The 24,495-nt window shown below is 38.3% G+C and overlaps 1 protein-coding gene across 4 annotated transcripts in view; it reads left to right on the top strand.

The window, feature by feature from the left end:
* The window catches only part of Tenm2 (teneurin transmembrane protein 2), a 1,226,262-nt gene that overhangs the window by 64,107 nt on the left and 1,137,660 nt on the right, over positions 1–24,495 (top strand). The window lies entirely within an intron of this gene.

The following is a 24,495-nucleotide window of genomic DNA, read 5'->3' as shown; positions in this document are numbered from 1 at the left end:
GGAGGGAGGATTTGAAGAATTTTATAAGACTGTAGTAAATTCATAATTTCAGAGTCACTTCATACAGGAAGGAATGTGTATTTGAGATTTAGGTAGATCATATACATCATGCAGCTAACCACAAGATTATATACAGAGTGTTACCATGTTATATGGGCCTAGAGAAAATAGCTTAGATGCACGATACAAGGGAACAATACTTTACCTGTGTGGCATGAGTTAAGATGCCATTGCCATTTGGTCCTGATTTGTTCAGGAAATCTCTCACTTTAAATATGTGCTGCTTCTCACTATTCTATACGACTGGCACTATTATAAAATTATCACTGCTAAGCAAAGTGGCATTTTGTGTTATGTTTTGTTTTGAGTCGCTGCCTAAATTAGATGTGATTCTACAATGAAATAACTTTGAGAAATCCAAGGAATGGAATCTCTGAATGAGTCTGACAACTTGAGTGATTTTTTTCCCCAATGAATATGTTTTGATTTGTTTTCCTTTAAAAATATCAATGCATCTGTTTCATATGTCAAGTGGGATGGTAGAACAGGAGTAGCGCTTCTGGAAGGTACTGGGAAGACAGTATACTTTTCTCTTGTTTAAGAAGCACAATGTTGAAACGAGGGAATTACATGGTAACTCTTGACCTTGTAATTACACTGTAAGTACCTGTAGTGACAAGATAAATGCATGGTTATTTCAGTCTTTTAAGCTATAGGGCTACCATGTGACCCTAACAATGTAAGCTACATAGTAATTTATTTGTAGAGTAAATAGTGCTTAGCCATAAGTAATACCCACCCATATGTGAAGCTGTTACACAGAACCACAGAAATGAGGCTGATCGGTGCCTGTAGGCATTTTTCTTAACTGATATATGAGTCTCATGTCTGAACATGTTTGGGACATTAGGAGCTGTCTGTCACCACCTTTTCTTTTAAATGTCTGGTTCCTATATACTGCTATGAGTGACTTATTTTTACTGATAATTACTTTTCATTATAATAATATGCACTCAGGTTTCTTAGCTGGGAGTCCTCTTGTCCTTATAGGATAATTTCACCTTACAAGGCCACAGAGGGAGTCACTATATATACACCAAACCATATTTCAGTAAGGTGTTAAGTGGAAATCATTATATATTGTAGCAGGAAGTTGGAAAGAATTTCTTTAGATATAAATTATTTTTTAGTATAAACAACAATGGTCAAATTAATCCTTATTGGGAGACGATTAAGCTCCAGGACTTATGCTGATAATTACTCCAATCTTGCTGGGTCTGCTCAAATGTGGATTTCAAAATACAGTTCCTTTTGTAACAACATGATTTTTTTTAATGAAGAAGTGGTGAGGATTCAAGTAATTTTTCCCCTCAAAACTATATTTTTGCATTCTCTCCACCATGTCAGACACTGCCCTGGGGAAAGAGGATGTGGGGTATGATCACTCCTTTTCTGTGAGAGGCAACTGGGCAATTCTCTTCAATCTTTTCAGTCAATACTCTTCACAGGATAGAGTAGGACTAAACTGAAGTTATCTGGTAAGGAGGATACAGGAGGAATGCTGACAGATGTTTCTTGGTGAGGAGACAGGGTGTGAAAAGGCCTAGGGATAAAAGACATAACGGGAAACAAGAAACCATGACTGCTAGCTGCTTAAAATCTGATCTGGGCCCACAGAAGACAGTATTCTGAATGGCTTTGTGATGATATAGGGCATAAGATACTTGGCTAGATACAGGGTCTCCCAAAACCAACTAAACACCTAACTAAAAAAAATAATAAAAGATTTATGAGTTACATGGGGTGTCCTACATGAGAAACAAAATGGCAGGCAGGTTGAAGCTTGTTGTAACATCATGAGCCACAGAAAACAAAGACTTGATGCTTGTGGGGAATGGCAGCATATTTTAAAGGAAGAGAAGGGATTGTAGGGTGAACACTCATTGTCAGGTTATGCAACTAAAGATTCTTAAGTAACAGGCTAATAAACGGTGGTCTCAGAATGGTTCTGAGCAGTGATGGATTTGTGTGTGGGCGGCAGAATCAGTTTTGGCATGGCAGAGTATCTTCTCATGAGACTCAGGCTAATACTCCCCAGCTGACGAGATTCTCAGGGAGTCCTTTCAACAGGGCTTCCAGTCTAATAAAGAGCATTTATGAGAAGCCCAGGCTTCATAATATGATCACCAAGCCATGTGACCTCAGGATGAAGTTATCAGTAGACCAGAGCTGCATAGCTACTGGCGCTACATCATGTAAACAGTGAAAAGTTTAAGTATAAATGCAAAAACAAAAAAAGTTTCAAGGTCTATTGTGAATGATAGCAAAACAACATAGGACCTAGAAAGTTGCATGGGTAAGAGCCTGCATGGAATGTTCTAGAGTGATCAATGCCTCTCCCTAATAATTTGGTGCCAGATTCTAATGTAAACATAAGGAAGACAGAACAGTTGCACCAAGGGAAACAGTTGAGAGTGGTTAAGTGGTCAAGGGTTATCAATGAAGCTGCTAATGGGATCTTTAATATCACAGGCAAATAAAAATGATATTAAGTCTTATAGGAAGAAGTTTGACAGCCTAAAGGTGATTTCAGCTCATGAAAATTCATATTTCAATCTCTCTCTCTAAAACACTGAATCATTCACTAGAGAAGGCACTGGTATTTTTCCCCCAGTGGCTTTTCTATTGTTGCGCTCTCCAACCCCTAACAGATGCAGTTCTCAAGTGGTATGTTTGTCCTGTGGATAAAAAGTTTGCTAGTGAGTCTTCCTATTAGGGACTCTAGGTACGAAGTATGTAAAATTTAGCTTATTGAAAGCTAAGTTGAGATTTTTTTCCTTAGCACATCAGTTCGTATGATCAAGGAGGAAAGCAAAGAAAAAAATTGCAAAAGGCAAACTTTTGTTTGGATTCAAATGTCATCTTCGCCTGAACCACGTTTATTTTTATTTCTTCTCTGACAAGGAGTGTTAACTTTCCAGGAAAACTCAACCTCTTTCAGGGAAGAGCCAAGACAAATGATTTATTTCGAAGGTGTGATTTTCCTTGAGGCTGTAATCTTATTTGGAATAAGTGGTGTGTTGGAGAGAGATAATTTTAAAAATTCCCAATTGCCTCGTAGTATATAATTCTCTATGAGAACTCCAGCCAAAATCTCAGTGTAAAGCACAGGCTGGTGTGGCCTAACCTTTTCCTTTTGAAGAATCTTTATGTGACCCATAAGGGAAACTCCTGGAACAGATCTTCAGTCACTCAAGGAAGGCCATCAAATATAGATTTCCCTGGAAACATTTGGATTGACACTTAGTTGGATCAGGGTACAAGGGACTGTGGGACAGCAAGTCAGCTTTCTCTGCTTCTATAAAGAAAAGGCTTCTCTATTAGGGTACACTGTCCCCTCCCAAGTTAGTGGGTGAATTTTTATTCTTCAACATAGTCATGTATACTCATCAAATAATTGAACTCCCGATTTCAGTTCATGTTCATTACCCATAGTAGATCAACTACAATCATATTCATTTCATTTCCTGAATCCACTAAATCTTGAATAGATTCCTTTCTTTTCCTTTGTGTGAGAAGTGTGTACCCCTTTGCTGCCTTTCTTTGCGCTTCACATTTGAGTTGATAGCTTGCACTTCTAGTGCTTACACTTTAAAAAGTGTTTTGTAATGTAAACAACTGGCAGGTAAGGCCATTTGTTTTTCTCATCTGTCATAATATATCAAGCTCACCTAAAGATGAGATTTTGCTTTGTCACCCAACCTTGCGTCTTCTTTTACACTTATAAACTCTGTCATTCAAGGGTGTTGAGCAAACAGAGAAGAAGGGAAATGGAGAATGGCTGGAAGTGACGTTGCACTAGCATTTATCATGGGGTGGCATCTTATATGGACCTCTTCTCCTCTGAACTTTTGCCATTCGTGATATTCAGGAGGCAAAAACAAAGAACAAAAACAAGAACAAAAAGAAACATTGAAATGCCAACACTATTTTGGAAGACAAATCTACATTTCTCTACTAACACCGTAATTTAATAAAATTTCATGGTGTTAAAAGTACTTATTTATGCTAGATGCATGGGTGGAGTTAAACAGTGTTCCACACGGAGGGAGGATTCAGCGATGGCACCTTTTAAATGGTCCTTTGAATGATCATTGTCTCCTAAAATATCCTAAGTGCACTGCGTATAAAATTCTCCTTGGAAAACAATTAATTGTTCACATTATAATTCACTCCTCATAGAGAGAATACACTCTAATTAAAGTTGACTTAATTCCTAAGTTCTTAGATCCCTAACATTAAAAAAATTTCTTCCTCACCAACCAGCTATGTTGATGTTGTTATAATATAAACTGAGAACATAAAGCTTATATTGTAAGCCAACACATGAGTTTTCTGACATTTTGTTCCTAAGCAAGTATTTCCTTCTCTTGGGTACTTTTGGAGATAAAGTTCACAATCATTTTCATAATTCTTTGTATATCGCAAAATGATATATAAAGAATCATTTCAGTTAATAGTCCTTCATTTAGAATTACTCAGATCCTCTTTCTTCAGAGTCAACACTGTCTAAAATGCCCACCGAAAGACTATGGAGGTAGGTTAACATGCGTGAGGGCACATGCTATGTAAACATGAGGGCCTGACTTCAAATATCTAGCATCCATTTCAGAAGTGTGGCATGGGCACAGGTGCCAACATCCTAGGCACTGGTACCGGGAGCTTTTTGGATGACAAGCTTCAGGTCCATAGAGTGATACCATCTCAGGGAAATAAGAGGAGTGGTAGAGCAAGACTTTGAATTCATATGCTCACATATGTGTGTACATGCATGCAACACACACACACGTACACACACACAGATAAATAAACTGTCCATTGCAATATTTCAGGTTGTGTGCTGTACATATAATTTTGTGCACTTGCGTCTCACCCCAATTCCAAGACTCACATCAACCTCTTCACTATATTATCCCTGCTTCAGGCTAGTTCTTTGAGTGGGATTCTCCATTTTCTATTGTTTGTACCCCAGTAAGTTTGTGATAATTCAAGATTGACTTTCATGTTATTTTTGACAAAGACAAGAAACAGGTTCTCCAGCATGTGTTGCTTTTGTGATCTTCTTCTTCTTCTTCTTCTTCTTCTTCTTCTTCTTCTTCTTCTTCTTCTTCTTCTTCTTCTTCTTCTTCTCTTCCTCCTCCTCCTCCTCTTCCTCCTTCCTCCTCCTCCTCCTCCTCCTGCTCTTTCTTCTTTTAACATTTGGCATGAAGGTTTGTTAACTATTAACTAACCCTAGTTTTCTAACAGCTTCTTGCTAAGGAGCTACCTGCCACATGTCTGCTACAAAGTTGACATGGTCTTGTCTGCATGCTCAGCACCTCAGTGGCAGTTGGGTGTTGGTGACATGAATAGATAGATTGAAATTGTAGAGTAGGTGTTTACATGTACTGATTGAGTGATCACACCCCTTTGCCCATGAATATATTTAACTTGGTTCTTCCATGTATCCTGCTTTTAGCCCCAATATATTATGTGTAACGAACCTGGCAGAGCTTATCCAGAACCACTTTCTTCAGGAGCCTCTGCTGTTGGGTTAGAATTACCAATTTTTCCAACCATTGAACACAGCACGTTCTTTGTTTATCTTGCATGCTTTAGCTCCGTTGTTTTTGAAAGCTTGTATAATCAATCTCTGATACACCCAGTCCTTCATTTTAAAACAGTTATGTGTTTCTTTAATTAATAAAAGTAATTATTTAGAGCAGTTTAAGCCTTTTTGAGCTTGTGGTGGATTCTACTCATTCACTGATTTGCAGATAGTAAGCTACTCTTCATTCCTGGAAAGAGCTCACACAGTCCTTAAATCGATCTGCTAATACCTCAAGAGGGGTTTTGCACCTGTTTGTGTGGGTGGCTTCCTTTTATACAAGGTCTCCTGTATGTGTGACAGGTGCTCTGTCTCAGATCCAAGCCAGATCCCACTTCTTGTGGTTTTTGGCATTTTGATTATGAGGATAATGCTGACCTAAAAACCAAGCCGTCATTTGTGTTTATATCCCTAAAGAGCCGGTGGAGAGCATACATATCCCCCCCATATAATTGGTAGAATTTACCAGTGAACATGTAAATAGCTAGTCGTTTAATCTCTTAAATGAATGCAGGTCATTAAAAATTCTTTCTTCCTTCCCTTTTGAGTTTTGATAGATTGTCTTTAGGGGAATGGCCCATTCCATCAGACTGTCTGGCTTTTGTGTATCTGTACTTTTGTCTTTTTAGTTTTAAATGATCTGTAGTGATGTTCTGTCTTTCTGTTCTGATATCAGCAATTTGTACCCAGTCTTTCCAATACTATTCCTTCATCATTAAGGCCACAGGCTAATTGATTTTAATGATTATTTTAGCAAGGGGGACAACTTTTATTTTTCTGAGTTTCTCTATTGATAACTGTCTCACTCAAAATGTCCTGTCTTCACATGTTTCTGCTGATTTTGAATTTATTCATCCTTCTCTTTTGCTGATTTCCAAAAAAGACTGCATGATTAGCTCTCATGTCTCCTAATATAAACAGCCAATGCTTCTTACTTTGCTTTAAGTCCAGATTTCTCTAGAATCCATAAACTGTAACTTTAGGAATTTCCAGCCAACGTTCTATTACTGATTTCCACTTTAATTGTTCTGTTCTGAGTGAAGGGATTAGTGATGTCTCTTGTCTTAATTTGGTTCAGAGGTGTTTCAAGGTCCCGAGTGCAGCCTGAGCAAGAGAACACTCCACCAAGGTTTGAGAAAAATGTGAAAACCACTCCCATTACCTGAAGCAGTTTGTTGGCACCATTCAGATCAGCTGATAGATGTGCCCTTGAACTCAACTGTGCTTTCACTGACTTTTGTCCCTCCTGGGTCTCCATTGCGGGTGTAATCTGACGATATCTCCTAACTGGTGTATTTAGACTTTTGACTTTTAAGATGATTACTGATGAGTTGGGGAACCACCCTTCCTGCTGTCTTATCATTGACATCTTGGTCTCCATCCACTCTTTTCTTTGAAGGTTTAACTGAACATTTTGTATGATTTCTTTCATCTCCGTTGTTATATTTAAATTCCCCTTTCTTCTCAAGTAGCTGCCCTGAACATCAAGTATGTATTTACAATTAACCCAAGTTCATTTTAAGTAACACTGCTCTGCATATGTCTTATTAAAAAATGCAAGCAAAATACCCCAGTAGTTAAATAAAATATCCTTCTGTGTATCAACATAGACATTTGAGTATAATTGCATGAAAGTTCGGTGTTAAAACGATATAGAATAAGAAGTACAATATTGTATTTTACCCTTCCTTGTTCATACACTGATGTGTGCTTTCCTTATGTAATCTGCCTGCTGACTGATGTCTTCTTACCTCTCTGGTGAATTTATGCTAGAATCTCTTACAAGTCACTTTCTGGGGGTGGTGGGAGGCCATAAATGTTGTTTATCTGATAAACTCTGCATTTCTTTTTGACTTTGATGGATAATTTCACAGTGTGGAGAGTTCTAGGTTGGTGGGTTTCTTTCTCACAGAGCTTTATAGTTCAATCTCCTTCGTTGTTGCTGCATGGCCTGATGGTTAGCTCTTTGTCAATTTAACAGAATTTCAGGTCACTTGAGAGGAGGGAGCAACAATGGATGAAATGCTTTTATTACATTGGCCTGTATGGCATTTTCTTGATTGGCGATTGATGTGGGAAAGCCTAACCCACTGAAAGCTGTGCCAACTTTGGGCAGACCATCCTGAGGAATATAAGGAAGTGAGCTGAGCAACCATAGGACAGCAAGTAAGGAGTAGGTTTTTGTTCAGCTCCTCCCTCCTGATTTCCACCTTGAGTTCCTGCCTTACTTCCCCTTGGTCCAGAATCATACGCTTTAAACAGAAATTAATCCTTTCCTCCTCAACTTTCTATAGTTCATGGTAGTTTTGCTTTTTCTGTTTTGGTTTGGTTTGGTTTGGTTTTGGTTTCATTTCGTTTTGGTTTCATTTAGTTTGGTTTGGTTTGGTTTAACTGAACAGTCAGAAGCAAACTTGGACTGACGAAGTCTTGAAGACGCGTTATATTGGCTGTAAATCTCACCTTGCTTGCCCTTTGTCCATAATTATAAACAAATTTCTCTGGCTTTGTTCAATATGGTTTATTCTTTCTTTCTTTGGATGCTTGGGTGGTTGGGTTTTCATGTTGATGTCTTGCCCTAGGGCTACCACATGTCAAGTCCTGCTTCACAGAGCAACACGACAACCCCAAGTTTTACAGTAGAGCACTTTTTTGCTCTGACATCTGAATGTGGTATGCCTGGATGTAGGTCTTAACTTCTGTCAATTTCCATTAATTCTCAGTGTTGTCTTCTAAGTTTCCAAGTAGCTTGGTGTCTATTATTGGTTCGTGGCAATTCTTGGTCACAATTTCTTCAAATGCTCTCAGGCCCTTCTGGCAGACACACCACACATGTTAGATCTGTATTATTAGCTGCATCGGTTTTGAACTTCTGTTCCAATTAGGTGCTCCGGTACTTTCCATCCCAGGGCCTTGTCGCTTTTCTTACATGATAATAGACCTCTCTCAATTCTTTTACATTCTTTCTTAGTTTTTAATCTTTCTGCTTATATTACCCACCTCTATCTACAAGTTTCTCCTCTTCCTATTGATTCCCTGAAACTATATGTCACAGTGTTGAGGAATCCTACCCTGGTCCTTCCAACATCTTCCAACTATTAATATGCCTCGTTTAGGTTTTGGTTTAAAGGCCAGCATGACATCCTGGATGAAAAAAACCTGATGTAACTGGCCTTTCAGTAATGCAGTGGGGAGTGGGAAAATGTAGTCAAGAGTAGGAGAAAAGTTAGTTTTGTATCCTTGGGCTCAAACTTGACCTTGCTTCTTGGGTATCCTTTCCTGTCAGGCTAGAGGGGACTGGACTTGGGGTTCTTCCGTCTCCATATGAAAAGGTAGAGGGAACTGGAGTGGATGCTTCTTCTCCCACAGGTGGATCAGCTTCTGATAAACTCTCCACAGGTGAGACTTTGTATAAATGGTTTCTCTGGAGGGCAGATCTTGCTAACCTCCTGCTCTGGTATGTTTCAAACTGCTTCTCCTTTTCAGTCCCCTGGCAGAAGTCCTGGGTAGTTTACTTTGTTAAGAATTGGCAGACCTGAAATGAAAAACTGAAGCTGTTCCCACTTGGGCCCCCCTGAAGTTGCTAAGGCTTGGAGCTGTTTAAGCCTGACCAGAAGTTCATCCGTTCCCCCTCAAGGATTCTCACCTCAGCGTTCCTTGCTCAGAGATTCCAGCTCCACTGAGTCTAGATAGTCTGTATTTACCCATCTTTAAATTGTTCAGGGACAATGGTTTGCCTCCTGGCCTCACATTTCTCATCTATTAAAAGTTGGTGCTTTTGCAGTTCACTCCACCTTTATTTCTGTATTCTTTATGTGGAAGAACAAAAAAAAAGAGCATTTAAAGAGTTTATTAAGCCTATGGGTGATAGACTACCTTTCTCTAAGCAGAGCCTTACAACAACAGCAATGCATTCATTTCATTTTTATTTTCACATGACTTATCCCGAAATTCTAAGACATAGGTCAACAAAACAATGAGCATAATAAAGCTGACAACAATACTTGGGTCTTCTTCTGAGAGTCATGTGGATGCTCTAGATGCAGAAAACATGGAGAAATGTGAAACCAAGATACTTTTGGGGTTGAATCTTAAGATGTAAGCTGTTAAATACGTGTCAAATAAAACAATACCTTAGTATATATAAAAGAAATTATGTAAATAATCTATGAACTGGCCAGTTGTTGAACTTGTTTTCCAGGCTGAGAGTCTGCAAATAGTTGTCAAATAGTACAAATAGTACAAAATATGACCTTTTAAGCTATAGTATTTGAAATTCATTAACAGAAACAAATATTTAAAGAGTTACTGGCATTAAGTATGGCCTGTCCTTAAGCACTCTGTGCTCTTTCTTTCTGGACCACTTAAAACCGTGTAATCTTATAGACCACCATTTAGGCCAAAGAAACCAGAGGATATTTTAACTACACAAATGATAGGTAAGAACTTCTGCCAAAACTGTACTGCTGTTATATGAGCCCAACTGCATAATAAACAACGTTCTTGGGAAATTCTCTTGTTTAAGAGGCATTGTGCGATTTCAGTAGCACAGTCAGGGTATTGTGAACTCAGAAAATGTGCAAGCATCTGATTTATAGCATCACCTAAATATGAGTGCATGCTAGTCAAGCAATCAAGGTTGGAATTTTGTCATTACTAATCAAACATAATCTGAAAAATGTATCTCATTTGAAATATATAGTAGACAACTGAGGGTAAGTATTTTCAAATACGTTGATTATAAAAATACCTGATTACAGATATTCTTTGGAAGCCATAGTGTACTTTTTAATAAAAGGAAAATTGATAAGCATAGTATCAACCTTACACCTATTAATACCATTACATGAGTAGTGGCACTTAGTGCTATACTGGATGGCACTGAAAGTCCCCATGTTGACTTTTTTTGTTACACTGCAGGAGGGTAGGTAAAAGCATACTTTATAGTAAATCGTATGAACAGTGTCCAAATATATAAACTTATATACAAAAACATACATCTTTCACAACAAGAAAAAATACAGAGTTGGAATTAACAGTACCTATGTGCGAGATTTAATGTCCTTCATGCATGAATTCAAAAATGATTGGGGTCGTTGAAGTGTCCTGATTATTTTTTCTCACTTTTATTCGTAAGCTAACAGAATTTTTTTTCACAGAAATGTCCTTATCTGGGAATTTTGTCAATGAAATTATTTTGGTCAAGTGTTGCGGAAGTATCTAAAAACATATAGTAAAAGTTTTTACTATATGTTTTTAATCATGTTTTTTTATGAATAGAATCCTTTTACAACCCTGACTTTAGAATTAGTGTTCATCAGAGCTGTCCAATAGAAAAATAACTGCAGTAAACATAGAATGTCTAGAACAAATCAAAATACAAGTTCTATTGTAGACTTAAAATTTTTATTAGCCACAATCAAAATTAAAAGTAGCATAAAAATTGTAAAAAATATATTAGTAAAATGAATACGCTTAATTTCCACATGCCAGTAGAGAAATTATCTGTAAAATAAACTAAATCCAGTTATGCCTAGGAGAGTAGGTTATCCTACCATCATTTTCTGTGGCCTCAACACAGCCTAGTGTACCGTGTGTGTGTGTGTGTGTGTGTGTGTGTGTGTGTTACAAAGTATCTGTGGGCAGAAATGACTTAGTTATATTTACTGAGTTGAAGCTGAGAACATCTTCCAGATCAGGGCAATAGCATTCTAGCACATGCTCAGCTACGAACACCCTGAAGTCAGGCCATTCCTTTAGACTGGTTGGTGAATACTTAACACAATTTACGACTGGCAAAGACGGTTTCACAGATGCGATTTACTTGGCCTCCTCCCTTTCAGTGGAAGCAGTCCCGTCAGCTCTATGCCCAGGCATTGGTGAAACATTCTTAAGTGTGGAGCACAGAGGGTAGTAGCCGGGATACCCACAGCGGTTTCATCTCACTGAGGCAGTGGATTATCACTTCGACAGATGTGAGAAGTCGTAACGATACTCTTAAGAAGAAAGAATAAACTGTGTTGTTTCAAAAGGATTCTCAATCCTTCTGAAGGCAGGTGACTTTGCACATGTCCTGCTGGTGAGGCAAATACAAACTGAATTCTTGTGTTTAAACGTGTTGACTTTTGCACCCAAACCAGTAGCACAGGTAGTGTGTTTCAATTAAAAAGAACCCTGGAGCAAAACTGTGTTACAGTCAGGGGTAGAGGCACTGTATCATTATCTCATAGGCACAGCAGTGCAGATAATGAACAGCTAAGGAGACTGGACAATGGAAGTTGAAGTATGACTTGTCATGAGAGTGTCAATAGAACCCCAGCTCACTTTCCATTAGTGGATGCTATGAAATTGCAGGGCTGTGCAGAACAACCAGAGACACCACTGAACTAAAAGGGGCTCTGTGACATTAGTATTTTAAAGCCTGATTTAGTCTTTGTCACTGTTACCAAAGCTTTAAAGCAGGGATTTCAATGTTTAATTCCGATTCTGTTCATGGGTCAATGGGTTTCTTTTCTGTTACCTTGACTTTGAAACAAATCCTTGTGGCATTTCCTCCCCACCTGGTTAATATTTTGTTTTGCTGCTATTATTTCTCGGTATGGAGTATAAGGTTTGAATAAGATTTGGATTTCTATCCCTTTTGAGAGATAATGAAGGTGTTTTTATATATTCCAGAAGCGTCAACAGGAGATTGGGAGTTTAGATAAAAGTGAGTTGCTGCTGGCCAGAGCTGAAATGCAGGTCCCCAGTAGATAAAACCTGAACACGAGCCCAGCCAAAAGGAAATAGAAAACATTCAGGGTGATTCTCAAATGAGAAACTTGCTAAACTGTCATCCACGAACATAACATTGGGAAACCCCCATGTCTGTTTAGAGATGACATTAACGAGTTGTACTACAGAACAAGTGTCCTTCATCTGAAAAGATAGGGATCACAGTATTTATTTTATTTTCCATTTTGCAATATCTGCAAATGCAGGAGATAGTTTGGGGATGAAACTCAAACCAGAACATTAATTTTTTTAACCATTTAGCTAACTGCATGTTGGGAAGTTTCATGTTGTAAAGTCTGTACTTCTGACACCATGTTACTGAGAAACATTCTGATGTAGGGACAGTTTGGATTTTAGAATAGAGATGTTCACCCAGTATAATGTTTATTGCTTCATTAATTTATTTCCAACATGTTTTGTGAGTAATCACTTAACCCAGGCTGTTTCTTCTTGATCCTCAAAGCAGATGAACAAAGCAGGAGAGACCTCTGCTCAGGTGTAGGAAGACAGACAAGAGATTGAGTTTTCTGTCGCTTTGTTGTTGCTGCTGTTTGGAAATGAATAGTGTATTTTCACAAAGCAGGAAGTGGAATGAAGAACATGAAATCACCATGGTAGAGCGGAGAGACATCAAGGACTCTGATCATTGGCAGTGTCACTATAGAAAAAAAAATGCTTCCAGCTCAAAAGAGGAAGTCAAATGAAGTTGATTTGAATGGAAAGGAGTCTGAATCGAACAGTCATTCTGGTTTGCTTCATGCTGAAATACATGATATTCTGTCCTAAACATCTCATAGGAGCTTCTTATAGGCATAGAAGTTGGGAAGGTCGATGGTTAGCCTAGCGGTTTCTTCCTTTCCAATGCTAGGATTGCCAGCTGGTAGAAAGAGCTGAAAGCCCTGTAAAGTATTTGCCAGGTCTTTTTTGTTCCCTTAAGGCCTTTCTGTGTTAACAACATTGAGTATCTTGTGCATGTCTGCTCCCATCAGCTCTCTAGAAATAGACTCATGCCTTACTTATTTCCTGCAAGCCACAGGCCTAGCACCAGGCAGTAAGTAAGCATAGACTAGGAAATGTTCATGAATCAGGGGAAAAAATAATAAGACTAGCCCTCCCACAAGCCTTGCTGCTAAGTCGTGATCTTACAGTGCCCAGACCTGCCAGATTGAAGTTTTAAAAATTGGTCTCAAAATCATTAAAATATATAGCCCTCGCTCTTGGGAATGCTTGCTCCATAAGACCCATGCTTGGAATTGTTGAATTCTCTGCATGAGTCATGTCAATGTTCTTGGGCTTGAAGAAAGATAGATCATAGATCAAGAAGGGACATAGGTTTTTGAGGACTTGGGTTTTTGTTCTTACTTTGCTTTGTTTTTCTCCTCCTGTCTTCCTTGACTTTATCTATTCGTACGCTAATTATTGATATATTTGAACTCGACCTAGAGATCACGATTATTCTTACCGTGCTTACCATGTAAGAGATAATGTCAACGTAAGTTTTGTGCCCCAAACTCAAACTCAGAAGGAGACAGTGCCACGAAAGTGCCTTTCCTTTAGAGATTTATTAACGTCTGCTCCTTGTGGGTTAGTCTCCATTCTGACCAATGAATCGGTTCTGATAACAGTCATGAGTTATGCACATTGCAACGTACTTAATATTTACTGTGTTCATACACTGAGAGTTTTGCAGATTTGCAATTTTAGATTAGAATTCAACTTTTTTTTCCCCTATTAAATGCCAGCCGGGCAAGTTGCATTAATGACCACGGTTATGTTTGAATGTAAATGGGGACATCTGGCGATATCAGGAGATCAAACGTTGGGAGTCTGCATGATGACTCTCATCTGTTTGTCACCCAGCAGGTGTAATGGATAGCAGGCATGTGGGCTCTTTGCCCAAGTTAATGTACAGACCTAACCTATGGAGGAGAGACATCTCTGCAGCTTTTGAAGAATCACAGCTCAGGATCCGTGGGTGCGGGGCCAAGAGAGGGCAGGGTAGGTAGAGCGGGTGTTTTCCAAAGGCACCACCAGTCCTTTAATTTAAAAAAAAAATAAATAAATAAACCTCGGTTCGCTAGCCTACAGGCATTCTCCTTGCCCCATTTCAACAAACTTCCACAGCCCAATTTGTTATTCAAAAATTTATGGAAAGTGTATGTTAAAGTGAAAAGGGTACATTGTGCAGAAAAGGGAAGCAGCTTGTAAGCATATCATTATGCGCGAGCCGTGGGGCCCGCAGATGGCTCTTCTACTCAGAACCGAGAGCGGTGCCAAAAGCTCAACTCTAAATACATTTAAATCACATATCTTTACTTAAAAATGGAGTATTTTGGAAGGAAAAGCAGATGATATTTAAGTACACAAGTGGTATTCTTTTGTTCCTCATATAATAGAGCCCTTTACAGAAGTCGTTGCCTTCTGAGTGTGCAGTAAGCCTTTGATTCCTTGAATTCCCCAGCGGATTTAGTCTCAGTGCACGGCTCATTCCTAATAGGATTAGCCATTGAGGTAGCACCTTGCTGTAGAAAAGCTCTTGAGTATCCTTGCAGTGATTGAAAATTAAGGGATTTGTTGTGATTACTATGTTCAATGCTAAAAGCAAACCTTTGTTTTGCACATTAGAAATAGTAACAAAAAATTATCATGACATATGGGCTTCTTATTTTAATTGAAAAATAAATTTAGTTCTTAGACTGTGCCAATCTGTTAATTAATTAGAGGGAGGTAGCAAAAGGGATGGAGGCATTTGTTTACTGCTTAATATAATGATTTTTCTGGAAATATTTTATTTTAATGTAGGCATGCCGGTTTCTTGGTTCAAGTGTGGTTATATTTACTCTGAAAGGGGAATTTATATTTTGAAGGGTACAGTTCACACTGGTGAGACTAACGCAGTAAATAGTCAGGTCGATTTTTGCTTCTTCCTTAGAGCAAAATTTACACTTCTCCGCAGAACCTTACACCAGGAGAACGTTACCTCTGAAATGACTTCCAATGGGTCTTCCTAATTTCTATCGATGCCCTCGATTCTGACAGCAATACAATTAAAATATGTACGTGTTTGTATTTAAACCTTTGGAAGATAACCTTTTATTTTAATATTCTAGCAGCTTGATCGGCATACTAGTTATAGCTTTAGAAAGCACGAGAGTTTAATTATATCTATATGGCATTTGGTATATGGCATTTTTACTTTCCAAAATACTGCAAATACGTGAAGTTTTTTTTTTTCAGATTTCTCAGCCCCCTCCTCCACCCTTTTTTTTCCCTGAAATATTTTACATAAATCCTTTCCAGTTTTGATAGTCTGTTTTGAATCAGGATGTATGATGGAGAGATAGACCTGTGCCATGCGTGTGCATATGAAAACACATGGGTGTACAGGGAATGAGTAGGGGAGACATTAATTATATTTTAAAGAGACACACTTTTCTTTTTGCCCCTGCTAACTGCAAGTAAAATCTGATAATTGTGGAAAATGCGTTGATAAGTAAAAAGTCTCCCGGGAGTTTGTGCAGACGGGAATCACATACACTTATTAGTAAATTGTTCATTTCAAAGTGTTTGCTGATAGAGTGACTATACATGCTTCAGAGGCCTGTGTTGATAAACTGGACAGTGCCACTGATCCCATTTATGTTCATGTTAAAATTTTCTTCATTTCTTCCTCTGGAGTTTATTATAGAATAGCCCTTACCACTGTCTGCTTAGAAAACAAATTATTAGTAAACTGAAAGGCAAATTCTTATTTGTTACTCCTCCTCCTCATCCTCCTTTCCCCTCCCCCTCCCCTCCCCCTCCCCCTTTTTAACTTTCCCAGCATCCTATTAGATACTAAAGTGAGTCTTCACGTTAAGGTTCATCCCACCATGCTTTCTCCCAAGGCAATGTTTTTTTTTTTTTACCTCTTTGTCCCTTTCCTCACCCACTGGAACTGCCTTCTAAGTGGTGGGAATATGTCCCAGAACAGTGAGTCAGCTTGGGGAATAACTAGAAGCTCCTGTGAGAGGTAAAGTGAGTGATGTTTAGTTAAACTGTCCACTTGTGTACATAGGGTAAATATGAAAATTACTACCTTAAAGAATCCATGGGCAGGCAGAAGATACCACACACTAGGGTCAATGTCTTCATGGAATTAAATTTCCATTTTTTTCATTTCCTAGTTTCCCATCTGTCCTCATTTAAAAAAAACATCGACGAGTCCATACATCTCTGTATCATGAAATAAAAATCATTTTTATTAGTCCCTCAATAGCGAGTGAGATGTTCTAGAATGTTCTGATGTAAATCTTTTGGCAAATCTCCTTTATTCTTGTTAATGGTTTCAAATTTACTGAGAGTGGTTCATGTGCAGCTTTCAAGGTGAAGGAAATGAGAGTGAAAGGTGCAGCATCTCGGTGAGGCATCCAGATCTCTTCTGCTTATATCAACTTATACTTCATAAAAATATAGTTAGTATTCTTAAATTATTCGGTGAAGAAAAAATAGCCCTTGTATGATCTAATAGTCATCTAATATCACTTTAGGCCTTCATATAAGTACTATTTTATATGCTTTAGCAAAAACAAATGAACCTCTACACTCTATGAATTAATTATAATTAGCAACTGATTTAATGTTTTCTTTTGCATCCTTTTCCTATGTATCCCCCGTGAAACAAACATTATTCTAGGCATGCAGTACACAATTATTAGTTCAAGTTGAAGTGATTCTGTATAAAATTGGCCTCATATTTATTCATTCAGAAAATGAGCAGGGAGAGAGTGCATATTTTATACAACTCCAGTAATTTCAGTATCAGATAACCCTTAAGCAAAATAAGATTTGACCCTTTCAAAATTGCTTAATGAATTGGTATTACACAGAATATCTTTTAAAACTTCTGTAGAATTTTTTCCCCTTTCCCTGAAGCCTTTGATCATAAGCTTTGGATCACAGACCCTGCATTTAAATGTTGAAACTATGATTGTGTTTTGATTGCTTTTGGTGCATCTTTATGATAGAAGTCATGCATTCTAAGAAAAACCGTGCCAGCACTCGACAGATTATTGTAGATGCCTTCATGTGAGAGAGTGAGTCAAATTAATTGAAATGCTATCTTAAGGAACAACAAATAAAAAAAAATCCATGATATCATATGGCGAGGATGCATCTTCTTTAGTTCGAAGTGGGTTTGCAGGGAACAAGCCTAATTATTTTGAGGTTCTACTTACCGTCGTTTTCTACTATTTTTTTTCTTTTTTTTTTTTTTCCGGAGCTGGGGACCGAACCCAGGGCCTTGCGCTGGCTAGGCAAGCGCTCTTCCGCTGAGCTAAATCTCCAACCCTACCGTCGTTTTCAATGTACTCCTAGCACACCTTACCATTGCAATCTGTGTATCCTTAACTTGTTTGCAGTGTTGGTCAAATGAGAATCTGTTCATTAATCCTTAATGTGTACACGATAGTTCTCTAATGTGTTTGTCACAAATTCATAGTCCAACAGACACAGAAGCCAGCTGCAGGGGCTTCTGAATGATTTCAAAGCTATTCTCTGGGCTCTCTTCTCCTAAAATACAGATTAGCTTGGAGACATGATTGCGTTTCAAACAGTACTTGTAATGAGGCCACTGTCTTGTTCTACTGTACAAAATTGGCCATGGGAAGCTAACAACACGTTGACAAATGCAAGGGCAGGCTCTGCACTGCTCATTGTCCACACGCTCCTCATGATTAAGGACGTAGCTTTAGTGGAAAGTAAAGTGTTTTTTTGTTGTTCTTTTGTTTTGTTTTCTCTTTTTGTTTTTGTTGTTTTGGTTTGGGTTGTTTGTTTGTTTGTTTGTTTGTTTGTGTTTTAGTAGAGCCACAGTGCATTTAGGACTGCTGGTATTTGGTAGCTTCGACCTCACTCTGAGGACAGACTTCCGGTGATGGAGCTGTTGATCTTCGTTGTTTGACAGTTAACATTTCAGAAGTGGGCTTAAAGCTTAAACTCACCAACCTGAGCATCCTAGGAAGTCCTTAAACAGTCTGAAAACCTGGCCGTAAGACTGTAAATTTCACAAAAACACAGCCTGCGTTCTTTACTCAGCACCAGTCCAGGGGAGGGCTGACTCATAGAAATAGAATGCAAATTATATGTTTTAATTTTTTTCTATTAGGATTCATGGAAAGTAGTGAGAAGAAAACTGCTAAAGTTCACTGAATGTATTTCATCCCATGGAAAATACCAAACTGCATCTCTTCAATGTGCAATGGAAGCAAAATGTTACTGACATTTTTCTTAATTGTGAAATTAGGTATGTGTTGCAATGCAGACATAGAGTGGCCAGGTGTTCGGTGTTCCACAGATAGACGTTGTTGAAGGTTACCGTGGTACAAAGCGTGGGACAAGAAACCAGGTTCTGGCAGATGCATGTGCACAACTCACTATGTGTATAACAGGTGACAAGTTTCAATCTATCTAAACTAATTTTCAGAGCTAAAAATTATTTTACATCGAGTCTAAATATCTCACTATAAAATATTTTGTTTGTTTGTTTATTTGTTTCCTTTTCTTTTTAACTTAGTATATTCTGTTTGGAATAAAGTTGCAGTTCTCAAACAGTTACATGGATGATACAAGACAAAAAGGCCTGAATATATTAAGAGATTCCTTCTTTCATACTTTCTGTTTTATTTTCCTCTACCCTGTGCAATGAAATTCTTATGCTCATATTTTTATGTCTGTGAAATCTTTATTTTTATTCATTAGAAAGAAGTCAATTAATTTGCATTCACTAATCTCCCATTCCTCACATTGTAATACCAATCTCTTTATATCTGAAGGGAAAATTGTTAATACTTCTTTTAAGCCTATAAACTTAATTTCCATTAAGGGAACTGGTAGTTTGAATGAAGATAACAATATCTTGCAAGTTTTATTCCTATTGTTTGGCTTTTTATAGGCTTGTCTTTATCATTTCCTTTTGTGGCATTCATGTAAAATATGTAGTCTGGTATTCTCTTAGTTTTGCTAAATTTCTGTAATTTATATGTTTAATGAATGACAGAAAAATCAATAAAAATTTGCAAATCAAGACATGCTCAAATTATTCCCCTAAAGCCAATAATGTTTAATTATTTTCAATTGCTTATTTCACAAGACTTTTTTAAACAGGACATTTCAGTTTTTTAATTTTCTTACAAATATTAAATAAAAAAGTTGAAATAATTTGATTGACTCCGAAATGGTCCTAGATTAACTGCCATCGATAAACTAGAAAGTACATTTCTGCTAGAGAAAAAGATTCAGAATAAAGATCGATAGTTGGCATTGACCTATTTATACACTGTTTTGTTTATGCCTGGTGCATTTATGAAGGGAAGTGTAGAAAAATGCTCATCAAAACCTAAGGAGCAGTTATCACTGAATAAAATGGTTTTGTTGTTGTTTATTTTACTTTCTTTTTACTTTCCTGAACTGTTGATGCTGCTTTAGGATATTAGAAAAGAATATTTAAAATAAGTTTGAAAGTAGGGAGATCAGATGGCATTGTAGTCACATAACCTCCTTCTAAGGAAATGGAACAGAAATCTGTTTCAGAAAGCTAAAATTTAAATTTTTAATTGGTTATTTTATTTATTTACATTTCAAATGTTATCACCCTTCCTATTTGACCTCCCCAACCTCCCATACCACCCTTCCCCTCTACTTCTATGAGGATACTCCCCCACCCATCCACCTGCCCACTCACTCCCACCTCACTGGCCTAACATTTCCCCATGCTAGGACATGGAGCCTTCACAGGACCAAGGGCCTCCCCTCCCATCAATAAGGCCATCCTCTGCTACATATGCAATTGGAGCCATGGGTCTCTTCATGTGTACTCTTTTTGTTGGTAGTTTAGTCCCTGGGAGCTCTGGGAGGATCTGGTTGGTTGATATTGCTGTTCTCCCTATGATTTATAATGTACTTCCTATCAGTTCTCATATGACTTCTAGGTGGTACATTTTTCTTGGTTTCTCTCTGTCTCTCCATCCCTCCCTGTCTCTTTCCCTCTTCCTCCTTCCTTTTCTTTCTTTCCCTCATTGGTTTCTGAGTCATATTATTCCTACAATAGCCCAGGGTGATTTACAGCTCAAGCTCCAGATCTTCCCAAGTCCTGGGTGATAGACCTGTCTGGGTTTATCTGACATATCTTACTGTGGATGGAAACCCAGCAAATAACAACCTTTGGTGACTGCACTGTTTCAGCCCAGCCTGTGCCATTGTTACTGAATATTTAATTAAGAGCGTTTAATGTTCAATAGAACCCTTTTTCTTTCTTTTAGCATTTTTTGTTTCTTAAAGACAGGGTTTCTCTGTGTAGCATTGGATGTTCTGGAACTCACTCTGTAGACCAGGCCGGCCTCAAACTCAGAGATCTGCCTGCCTCTGCCTCCCAAGTGCCTGAATTGAAGACTTGCACCAACATACTCAGCTCCCTTTTTGATATTTTTGTTTTTGGATTGAAATAGGTGTGTTATTATGTCATGTAATGAAATAAGGGATGTTTTTGTCAGTGCAGAAAATAGTACGCTTTTAGAGAATTATATTTCACTAATGAAAACAAGCAGTAATGATAGTTAATCTTTAGGGTATAGCTGTCATATTACAGTAAAACTATTATTTGGGTGCTTTTAGCTTTCCTTACCTTGCCCAGAGGATTGTGTCTTATCCAGGGACACATTAGGCGTGTCGGTCAGTTGAGAAGCCCAAGCAGTTGACCTGAGGCCTGGAGCCCTGGTCATCACAATGTGTTCAGAGTTCCTGTCTCACATTCGAGAAGACGACTTTTATACTTAACACTGTATTCAATACGAAAACAATTGCATTTCCCTATTCCCTAAAATTGGGTTGCCTTGCCACATAGAGTGTTTTTGTTACACGTACTTTTTCCCTCTCAGAGATAGGCTCTTGCTATGAACCTTAAGATAGATTCCACTCACCACCTCCTGCCCCCATCACTCTTCTGCTGTGCTTAGAGATGTTCACCGCCATCTCCGAGGATTCTAAACTCATGCTTAGAACAAACTTGTAATCTAACTGCAACAAATATGTGGTTCAACTGTAGCTCCCCAGTAAGGGTGAGAGATTTTCCATGCACTTAGGGCCATCGGGTAGGAAGGGAAAGAGTCCCATATGCTTCTATCTACTAATGTCCTGATTTGTAGTATTTAACTATCAACCTAATGGGTTTCTTTTGTTGTTAGCTTTTAAGCAGAAGAGTTGGACGTCGTTCCCCACTCTCTCTCTGAAGCTGGTCTCAATTCATGATCATCCTGTTTGCCTCAGTCTCCAGTGTGCTGGGAATACAGGCATGCCCTATCATGCCTGGTAAACATCGAATTTTCATGCTGTCCAATGTTGACTCTTCTTGAAAATTATCCTTGCAATTTTATTTTGTAATAAAGTTGTTAAGTTGTGGCTCTTAATGGCATTAAAAACTAATATTCATGAGAGATTAAAGGATCAGAACAGTGCAAGTGAGTAAACAGACTCGCTTATAGGGACACCTAATTATTACAAGATAGGATATAATTAAGTACTAAAGTTGTGTGTTACCAAGACAGTAAAGGCTACAGGGTGTTTAAGGAGGAAATCAAAGGACCATATTGTTCTGCCAGACAGAGATGGCCAAATTGAATTTTGAAAAGTCAAACAAAAATTGAAACAAGATAGATTCACACACGGGTTATAATTCTGCCCTGCCCTTGCAGTTTGCCTTTTAAAGATACACAGCTTTTATTAGACTTTCCTATCCTTATGGATTCCTTATACTTACATCCCAAATGTACTGACATTTGGATGGTAGGTTAGTAAGGAGGAAACGGATGCTACTTAATCCTTCTTTGGGTTTACAGTGTAGCCCAAGGCATTTGCTCTCACTACTACTCAATTTTATGTGATGAGTGTTTTGATCCCAAAATACAGAGAAGGCTGAGGATCCGTGGGTTCCTGGAACCTGACCCTCAGATATGAATGTCAATAAGAGACACGATGTGGAGCCATCAGGAAGTTTATCTTCTGTGTTCCCCAGTGCAGTTCGAGAGGGATCTTTCTGAAAGATTGTCAGACTATCACTCAAATTGTTACTCTAGGTTTCTGGGACTGTTTCAGGAAGAGCTAAGACTTTGCAGAGTTGTCAGAGAAAATGTAGTCATTAATCTGAAAGTGTATTTTGACCCAGTGAAGACTAGGAAGGTGGCATCCTCTGAATAGACTTAAGATGGACTCTTAAGAGGCAGGTTCCCATCCTCTTCAGGATATTGTATCTGTAGCTCCTACCTCACAATGCTGAACAAGGATGGATGACCTTGTTCCACTGTGTGTGTGTGTGTGTACGTGTGTGTGTGTGTGTATTATATATGTATATGTATGTGTGTGTATGTATGTAAGTATGTATACATATTGCTTGTGAAAAATGAGTATGTTAAGGAAAACTGGAGAATTACCTATTGAGTCCAGTTATTGTCACCACCATTTCCTTTAGCTCTCTTTGATTTAGCACCATTACGACTTCCTTTACGGACTTAAAATATCAACTGTGAGGACTGTAAGAGAAGAGAGATTACAGAAGATGGAGTAGGGAGGGGAATGAAAGAAGTAATGAAGAGATAAATATAATTACGTAATTAAAATCATGAATGAAAGTCTCTTAAATCGTGCTGTCTTGTGCAGCTAACGTAGAGCAATGTAAAAACAGAAATCATCTTTGACTTCCTTATTGGGACAGAACTATGGGCCAGAGGAGGAAGAAACCTAATAACTCATGTAGATCCTAGTGTAGACTAGCTGGGGTAGCTTAATCTGTAGTCCTTTGCTTTTGGGGGAGGGCAGGTATTTACATATTTTAGGGATACTGTTCATTAGATGAATCTCAATCTTCTGTTGATGAAATTTCACATCTGTAACATTCTAGTGATGGTGAGAACAGAGGTGATGACGCCTGAGAAGCACTAATGGATGGGATATGTGCCAGGCACTGAGCTGAGCGCCATGACAGCATTTTAAAGTGTAGTCTTTGTGACAATTTCTGTGTGATAGGCTTGCTGTGCCTCTCACTCTAGTTGAAGAGAGGTTGGACTGTTTTCCCAGGGCAACTTTGATTTGGTCACTGAGATCTTTTGTGAGAGGGTACACCACATGTGCTTACCAGTGAAAGTGGTCCTAACTAGCAAATATTTGAACTTGAAAGTAAAGTAGTGCTTACATTTTTTGGGGGGGGGAGGTGGGGGAGCAAATTAGGTTGTAAGATGAAATTAACCTCTTGTCATCATAAAAAATAAACCCAAGTCTGTGTACTTTGTTAGTAATAGACAACTATTTTCAGCTATTTTCTGGTGGCAACATTATATATTATTATGCACATTATATATATGTATATATTTCAGTGTTTGCATCATGAACAGCATCACTTCGAAGAGGACCATTGTACTGTTGTAATAACTATACACAAATTGGTGTATTATTTACAAAATAGTGAGAGTACTAGATAGTTTTTGTCAAGTTGAAGCAAGCTAAATTCATGTGGAAAGAGGAGTTAGTTGAGAAGTTATCTCCATCTGAGTGGCTTTTAGGCAAGTCTGTGGTACGTTTTCTTGATGGATGCGGAAGGGCCCCACCCACTATGGGTGCAGCCACACCCCTGGCAGGTATTCCTGGGATATCTGTGGAGACAAATTGAGCAAACTGGAATAAGCCAGTAAACAGCATTCCTCCCTGACCTCTGCACCATTTCATGCTTCCAGTTCTCTGCCTTGACTTTATGTTCTGGGGTCTCTCCATAACTGACTGTGAACAGGATGTGTAATCAAATAAACTCATTCCTTCTAAGTTGCTTTTGGCCGTGCTGCACATCACAACAGCGGAGGGCAAACAAGGGCAGCGAGCCTAATCAAAGCAGCTACGCCAATTATTACATAGTACCTAACTTTTTTTTTTAAAGATTCTCTATTGAAAAATATTCTGCGTTAATTCATCTAATGCCCAATTTCAACTCTCTCACATCTTAGATGTGTGCCATTTTGCTTTCCTGACTGACTTGTGCACTGGTTTGAATCACACCTCCTTTC

This window comes from Rattus norvegicus, chromosome 10, assembly GCF_021556685.1.
Source record: "Rattus norvegicus strain SHRSP/BbbUtx chromosome 10, alternate assembly SHRSP_T2T, whole genome shotgun sequence".
In the NCBI taxonomy this organism is placed as follows: Eukaryota; Metazoa; Chordata; class Mammalia; order Rodentia; family Muridae; genus Rattus; species Rattus norvegicus.
Note: the sequence above shows the minus strand (reverse complement) of the source record. Positions and strands in the feature narration are given on the sequence as shown.